Below are 8200 nucleotides of genomic sequence, written 5' to 3'. Positions count from 1 at the left end.
CAGTTGTGATATTCTTGCCTTTGGCTAGAAGCCTGTGTAGGACTAAACTCATACCGGCTGGCGGTAGCCGACGTGTCTGGAGTTTCGGCAGGTGGGTTGCTCTAGCGTGGCACTTGGAGGGAAGGTTACCTTGGGTATGGTTAAGTCTGCCTTTGTTGGTGAACACGAGGCTGGGGCTGTAGTTCTCCACTCCCCTGGGATGTAGGAGGGGTTTATAGCATCAGCCTGATAGGGTTCCTCTGATGAAGGTCCCAGGGTGAAAGTTGACAGAGAAGCTGGTAGCGCCGGGTATATTAGTGGGCAACCCTTAGGTAGGGCCTCTGGTAGAGTCAGGGCCTGGGGGGCATATTCCTCACATATTTCTTGGTCCATGGCCAGTATTAGGGCACTCCAATGGAATGTGGGGTCATACCTTCGGCCTATGACCCATGCGCCTGCTAGGCCAGGGAGCTTTCTTACGTGGTCGCGGACAGCACACTTGGATGTCCCACTGTGACCACGTGGCGGGGAGGTTCATGGAGCTGTAAAGCTCAGTCGTGGACCTCTTGCTTTGAGGGCACAAACATGGTTTTGTTAATTTTAACTGCTGGTTCAGGCACCCCAGGTCTGAATCTCAGCAGTGCCTCCAAATTTAGCCCCCTTTCCCCCATGTCTAGGGAAACTATGTGTGATGCATTTCCTGAGTGGCTCACAGGAGGCCTGACCCTCCGCTGAAGGGAGCCTGGGGTGTACCTGATTCTATCTGATGACAGCGCCTCCACCTGAGAAGGATCCCAATAGGATAGCCCCTCCCAAGACAATGCAATAGTGAATACACACACAGGTATGGTAAAAGAGTATTTACTGAACATGCAACTTAGTGAATAACTATACAAAACAGTACTGTACAGGCCACACATTGCCGTACCCACCCAGTGCCCCCAATGTCCAACCACCATCTTATCCACACCCTGGTGAGTACTAGGGCACATAACCAACCAGTGTCCACAGAGCGAATCCCACCCCAAAGTGTGTGGAGTAGCGCTACCCACAGTGTGTGTGTGGCCGTTGGTGCACTCGTGGAAGATGATAGCTGCCGGGCGCTCCAGCACCCGGGTACCGCCGCTGATGAAAGGATCCATCTGATCCAACGAAGACATCCGCCTCTGCGTGGGGTGAACTCCTGTTGGAGTGTCTCACCTTTAAGCGTCTCTCACTTGTGGTGGTGGTCTGGTCCCAGACCACAGGCCGCAAGTCACTGCACGGCATCTTTGCTGTGTACCTGACACTATTGGGCTAATGGAGAAATGTCCCTATCTGAGGGGACATTCCCTAACGCACCCAGCAGCTGATGGTGAGTCGGGGCCTAGCTGGGACCTGAAGGGAGACTAAGGCCTAATCTCAGGGCCACTGGCACCTGAGACACTACCTCACCCTTCTCTGTCCAGCTCCCGACTGAGCGCAAGGTGCCAGCGTGCCAAATGTATCTCTTTCTGTGCAGGGGATCATAGCAGTCCTATTGGCTGTTCGTGCACATGTGCCTGCAGCCCCAGTGGCTGCTGGGAACTGTAGTTCGCCTGCGGTGCATAACAGAAGATGACCAGCGCTTCTCAGTAGCAGAGACACAGAGGAGCAGTGACTCAGCAAAGGATGGTTTGCTTTCTTGACTTGCACAAATTGCTTTATCTTGGACTCCTTTTGCTGTTTCTCCATTATTGCTGGATTGCTACTTCTGTGTTGCTAATAACCTTGCCTGATCTCATATACTGTTGATCCTTATTGTAGGACATTTAAGTGTTTACAGGGAGTCTTTACTGGATCTTGATTGCTTTATTGCTTGTCTTCGTTTGCTGTATTGCTGTATCTGTATTACCAATAGCCTTACCTGATCAGATATTCAGTTGTTCCTTATAGTAGGACAGGGCTCATTGTATATAGGGGAGTGAGGATATAGGGCAGTACCTCTGGGTCCCTTTGGATTAGAGGGAACGGGCTTGAGAAAGAGGTTAGTACCTCGAAACGGTCGTTGCCCCCCTTACATACCCTCCTCCTTTTAGTGTGTTTTCCCCCCTTGTTTTTGTAGTGTGTTGTCACCTTGTCTCCCTTTCCCACTCCCCTTCCCCAAGACTCTGTTTCCAATGTGATGTGCAACACCAAGTCATTTTTTCCTTGTGTTCTCATTAAAACTTATTGCATATTTCAGACATACTCTTGTAGTACAGCTTTTCTTTAAAGACAGTGAGCGCTGGGACACCTCTGTATTTTAAATATGATTTAGGGGAATTAGGGTCCCCTAGGTCCCATTGCACACTGCACGCACATTATTTATCTCTCTTGAGTGCTGTCTATCACTTGTTTTATTGTTATAACAGAAGATGGCCGCCACTACTCTAGTGGGCACTGCGCATGCGTCCCCCTCTCAAATGGCCGCCGCAACTATAGCATTCTACACATGCGCCGGTCTCGCACATGCGCACTAGCATCCAGATGGCGACGCCCTTGCTGGCATCCCGCTGCGGAGCTCCAGCGACCAGATCGCCAGCCCACCGCAAACTCTCCCGCAGCCCACTATAGCCTTCCCCACAGCCACATCGGAGGTAAGGGGGACGCAGAGGGGACCTGGCTACATAGTTATTTATGTATGTACAGTTTATTGTAGCACTCCTATATATGTTCCTCTTAAAGTATGTGAAACAGTGACACACAGCCCTGTTTAAGAGTGGAGACCTGTAGGCACTTGCCTGAGTCTGCCGCCTGTGTCTTCAGCCCTGCTTCCCCTTCAGAATCCAGCGTCAAATTATGCCGCGGATGTCACCAACGTGACGTCGCGTTACCATGGTAACGTGACAGCATGACGTTATGCTGTCACGGTTGCCATGGCAACGAGACGCCGTGTGACGTCGGCGGCGTCATTTGATGCTCAATTTGAAAGGAGAAGCAGGGTGGCAGACCGGAGGCGGCCAGCACAGGTAAGTAAATCCCTTCCCATTAGGTTCGATAGGCCGAGAGCACGGCAAATGCAAATGGGGGCGGACATTTTTGACACCCCCAAATGTTGCCGCCTTAGGCCCGGGCCTAACTGGCTTAATGGGAAATCTGACACTGCCTGTAGGGGTTAACTCTCTCTTACAAAATGATAATCAGATTTTGGTATTATAAGCCTGTACACTGATGGAATTAGGCCCATTGTTGAGGAACAAGGGAGAGGTCGACCACCTGCTGAATGGACTTGCTCTGTAAGAAAGCTATAAGCCCTGGGGCTGTATCTGTATTGTTTGCCTGTGGAAGGGGACTCTATCAGCATTGTCCTGTCCCATTTTTCAACCCCAGTAATCTCATCAACCGGGTTTAGGTCTATGTGCAGAGACCAGGTATATTGTTCCTACCCAGACTAGCTGGCATCTCCCTGATTGGGTCAGGGATATGAGTATGCCGTCTCCCCAGCATCAAGAGAGAAATTCTGAGCTGGATATTCTTGGTGAATGCTGAGTGCTGACAGGGGACTGGCAGAGCCGCTGTAAAGGAAGAGCTGAGGGGAATCAGCAGAAGGGAACGGAGGAGACCCAGTGCAGGAGTCTGGAGCATCCAGTGTTGCTGCAGGTCTGTGTGTGCAGCATTGGCCAGAGCTGTTTGGAGTGAAGCAACTTCAGGGACTTTAAAACTGCAACCTAGCGGAGTGCAAGGCAGTGCTGGCCATACTACAGAGGACAGCGGTGCAAGTTGGGAACGCGTATCGGGGTAAGCTTCCGGACGGAGGTCCCCGTACCTAGGACTTTAGGTTGTTCCCGAGTTAACCAGTTGGATGAGTTTTATATACTGGAAGTTTGTGGAAACTTTTTCCAATAAATTGACTTTTGCTCAACTCAGCTGTGCTGTCTAATGTATTGATCCCTGGTGTAAATTGAACTGCTATCCCGTAACAGTGGGTATGTGATGGGGTCTGTGTGGGTATGAGTAGGGGTCTGTGTGGATATGAAGGGGGGTCTGTGCGGGTATATGGGGGGGTATGTGTGGGTATGAAGGGGGGTCTGTGCAGTATGTGGGGGGTCTATGCGGGTATGAGTGGGGTCTGTGTGGGTATGAGGGGGCTCTGTGCGGGTATGAGGGGGGGGTATGTGTGGGTATGAGGGGGGTCTGTGTGGGTATGAAGGGGGGTCTGTGCAGTATGTGGGGGGTCTATGCGGGTATGAGTGGGGTCTGTGTGGGTATGAGGGGGCTCTGTGCGGGTATGAGGGGGGGGTTTGTGCAGGTATGTGGGGGTTCTGTGCGGGTATGAGTGAGGTCTGTGTGGGTATGAGGGCGGTCAGTGCGGATATGTGTGGGGGGGATCTGTGTGGCTGTGAGGAGGGGCTTATGTGGGTATGAGGGGGTTCTGTGTGAGTATGATGGGGAGAGCTGTGTGGGTGTGAGGAGGAGGGGGTCTGTGTGGTTATGATGGGGTCTGTGTGGGTGTGAGGAGGGCGGTCTGTGCCTGTATGTAGGGGGTCTGTGTCTGTTTGCTAAGGGGGGTCTGTGTGGATGTGAGGAGGGGGGCCTCTGTGGGTATGAGAGGGGTCTGTGTGAGGAGGGGGGAGCAGTGTGGGTATGAGGGGGGGTCTGTGTGGATATGAGGGAGGATCTATGTGGGTATGTTTGGGGGCTGTGTGGGTGTGAGGAGGGGATCTGTGTGGGAATCCGGGGGGATCTGTGTGGGTATGTTGGGGGGCTGTGTGGGTGTGAGGAGGGGATCTGTGTGTGATTCTGGGGGGTCTGTGTGGGTATGTGGGAGGGTCTGTGTGGGTATGAGGTGGGTATGTGCGGATATGTGTGGGGGGGATCTGTGTGGGTATGAAGGGGGTCTGTGTGGGTATGAGGGGGAGCTGTGTGGGTGTGAGGAAGGGGGCCTTTATGGGTATGAGTAGGGGGGTCTGTGTGTTGGTGTTTGAAGGAGGGGGTCTGTGTGGTTAGGAATGGTGGTCTGTGTGAGTGTGAGGCGGTGGGGTCTGTGTGGGTATGAGGGGGGCTCTGTGAGTATGATGGGGTCTGTGTGGGTGTGAGGAGGGCAGTCTGTGTCTGTATGGATGTGTGGAGGGGGGTCTGTGTGGGTATGAGTGTGGGTCTGTGTGAGTATGAGAGGGGTCTGTGTGAGTGTGAGGAGGGGTGGTCTCTGTGTGTGTGTGTGTGTGTGTGTGTGTGTGTGTGTGTGTGTGTGTGTGTGTGTGTGTGTGTGTGTGTGTGTGTGTGTGTGTGTGTGTGTGTGTGTGTGTGTGTGTGTGTGTGTGTGTAGGGGTCTGCATGGATATGAGGTAGGGTCTGGGTGGGTATGTAAGGGGTTTGTGTGAGGGGGGGTCTGTGTGGGTGTGAGAGGCGTCTGTGTGTGTGTGAGAAGGGGGATCTGTGTGGGTGTGAGAAGAGGGATCTGTGTTGGTGTGAGAAGGGGGGTCTGTGTGGGTGTGAGAAGGGGGGTCTGTGTGGGTGTGAGAAGGGGGGTCTGTGTGGGTGTGAGAAGGGGGGTCTGTGTGGGTGTGAGAAGGGGGTCTGTGTGGGTATGAAGGAGGGTCTGTGTGGGTATGAAGGAGGGTCTGTGTGGGTATGAGGTAGGGTCTGTGTGGGTATGAGGGAGGGTCTGTGTGGTTATAAGAGGGTGTCTGTGTGGGTATGAAGGAGGGTCTGTGTGGGTATGAGGTAGGGTCTGTGTGGGTATGAGGGAGGGTCTGTGTGGGTATGAGAGGGGTCTGTGTGGGTATGAGAGGGGTCTGTGTGGGTGTGAAGAGGGAGGGTCTGTGTGGGTATGAAGAGGAGGTGTCTGTGTGGGTGTGAGGAGGGGTCTGTGTGGGTATGAAGAGGAGGTGTCTGTGTGGGTGTGAGGAGGGGTCTGTGTGGGTATGAAGAGGAGGTGTCTGTGTGGGTGTGAGGAGGGGTCTGTGTGGGTAAGAGGGAGGGTTTGCGTGGGTATAAGGGGTGGGGTCTGTATGGATGTGAGGAAGGGGTTGTGCGTCGGTATGAGGGGGTGTCTCTAGGTGTTTGGAGGGGGGGTATGTGGAGTGGTCTTTGTGGGTATGAGGAGGGGGGGTCTGTGTGGGTTTGAGGAGGGGGACTGTTCAGGTATGAGGAGGCGGGGTCTGTGTGGGTGTGAGGAGGGGTCTGTGTCGGTGTGAGGGTGGGTTTGTGTGCATATAAGAGGGGTATAGAAAAAAGAAAAATTGTGCACCAATTGTTTATTTAGATGTGACAAAATAAATAAATAAAAACATATATATATATATATATATATCACAACAAGAGAAAAAATATTAGCGCCAACCTATCACTATATAATATCTCTATAAAAATAAAAAGTGATTGTAAAAATAAAAGTAAAAATAATACAGATAAGAATAAAAAACCTATGCTAAGCACAGTGGATAGAATAAAAATTAATGTATTAAACTAATAAAATGCATAAAAAATACATAAAAAAAGAAAATGTCCAGAAAAATATATATAAAAAATATATACAAATCCCAAGATATTCCAATTGCTATCCAAAAGAGTCTCTGCAGCCCGAATGAAGGGAACACCACTTAGTGAGGATATCTACAAAAACACAGAAAAAACAGGCGCACTCATAGCGTAAAATTGTATAACAAAGGAACTAACAAAAAAGCTGAAAATGTGTAATAAATATAATATAAAAATATATATATAAAAAAAAAATATATATATATATAAAAAATATATATGTAAAGAGGGAAAGGAGACAGGGGAAGAAAAAGAGGTGTATGAATGAAAAATACTCAAGAGGTCCAGGACCAGATCTGATCATGCTGGCCTTGATCCAGCGGTGGACAGATTTAGCGGGAATCCTTTGCATTCTTTTCCTAAGTTCATTACTAAGTACAATAGACTGGCCTATCAGGTCAAACATATTATCAACAGGCACTGGAACATTATTCAAAATGATTAGCAAGATGCCTAAAGACCATGATTGCCCCAAGTAGACTTAAGCCAACCATTAAACCACCACCTCTAACATCTAAAAAGGGTAACTTTTCCTGTGGTAGAACTAGATGTATCACTTGTGGGCATCTAAGTAAAATTAACACCTTTAAATCCTTTTCTAACGGCTCTGAACATGAAATCAAACATCATATTAATTGTCTTAGTACATACATTATATATCTTATTTCCTGTCGTTGCGGCCTACAGTATATGGGCCGCACGTCTAGGACGATTAGTACTAGATTTCTCGAGCATCGTAGAAATGTCAAACATGGCCTTCAGTCGCACTGTCTATCACGACATTTTGATACTATGCATAATAAGGATCCCTGCTCTCTGTCCATCTTTGGTATCGAGGCCATCTCACCTTCCCTTTCGGAGGGTGATAGGTTCAAAAAATTGTGTGTCAGGGAGACCTACTGGATATATGTACTTGGTACATTGGTTCCGGGGGGTCTCAATGACACAATAGATATCAGTACAGTAGTCTAGTTACATCATTTTGTCTACTGTGAGGTTTGGTGCTTAGCAGGGAGGTCTGGGTTGAACGATTTATTTCGTTCCCTCCGTGTGGGCACCAGTATCACCACAGTGGCTCAGTATTTTTACATTTATATACCAAATCATTTGTTCATTCTTAACTTGGCCTAATCTACATCATTTATATGGGTACCATTGACTTTGCTTGCGTGACCACCATTGGTCCAGTATCCTTCATTGTTCACACATTTTTTATTACATTTATATCTTTATTTTTATTTGCCACTTTTATGTACTTTTTTTTTTTTTCATTTTTATTTATATTTTCACCTTTATTCTTACATTTTTTATTTTTCATTCATACACCTCTTTTTCTTCCCCTGTCTCCTTTCCCTCTTTACATATATATTTTTTATATATATATATATATATATATATTTTTTTTTATATATATTTTTTTATATTATATTTATTACACATTTTCAGCTTTTTTGTTAGCTCCTTTTTCTTATTTTTTGCACCTGGGTCCCTCTGAGTCTCTATAATACCTATTTTATCTCCTTCTACATTTAGTGGTTATTCAGCTATCTCTTTATACTTAGGTATTGTTTACCATGTATTGACATCTGTTTCTTGTATTATATGTATTATATATATGTTACTATGCAAGTTATCTACCAATGACATTTTACTTAATCTTTTTGGTTAACCTTTTTGGTTAACTTGTGTGCTTAATTTTTGTTTTACAATTGTGATATATAATTAATGCACTAGTTGAAGC

Source organism: Ascaphus truei, chromosome 4 (genome assembly GCF_040206685.1).
Source record: "Ascaphus truei isolate aAscTru1 chromosome 4, aAscTru1.hap1, whole genome shotgun sequence".
NCBI lineage: Eukaryota > Metazoa > Chordata > Amphibia > Anura > Ascaphidae > Ascaphus > Ascaphus truei.
The sequence above is the reverse complement of the archived record's forward strand: the minus strand, read 5'-3'. Positions refer to the sequence as shown.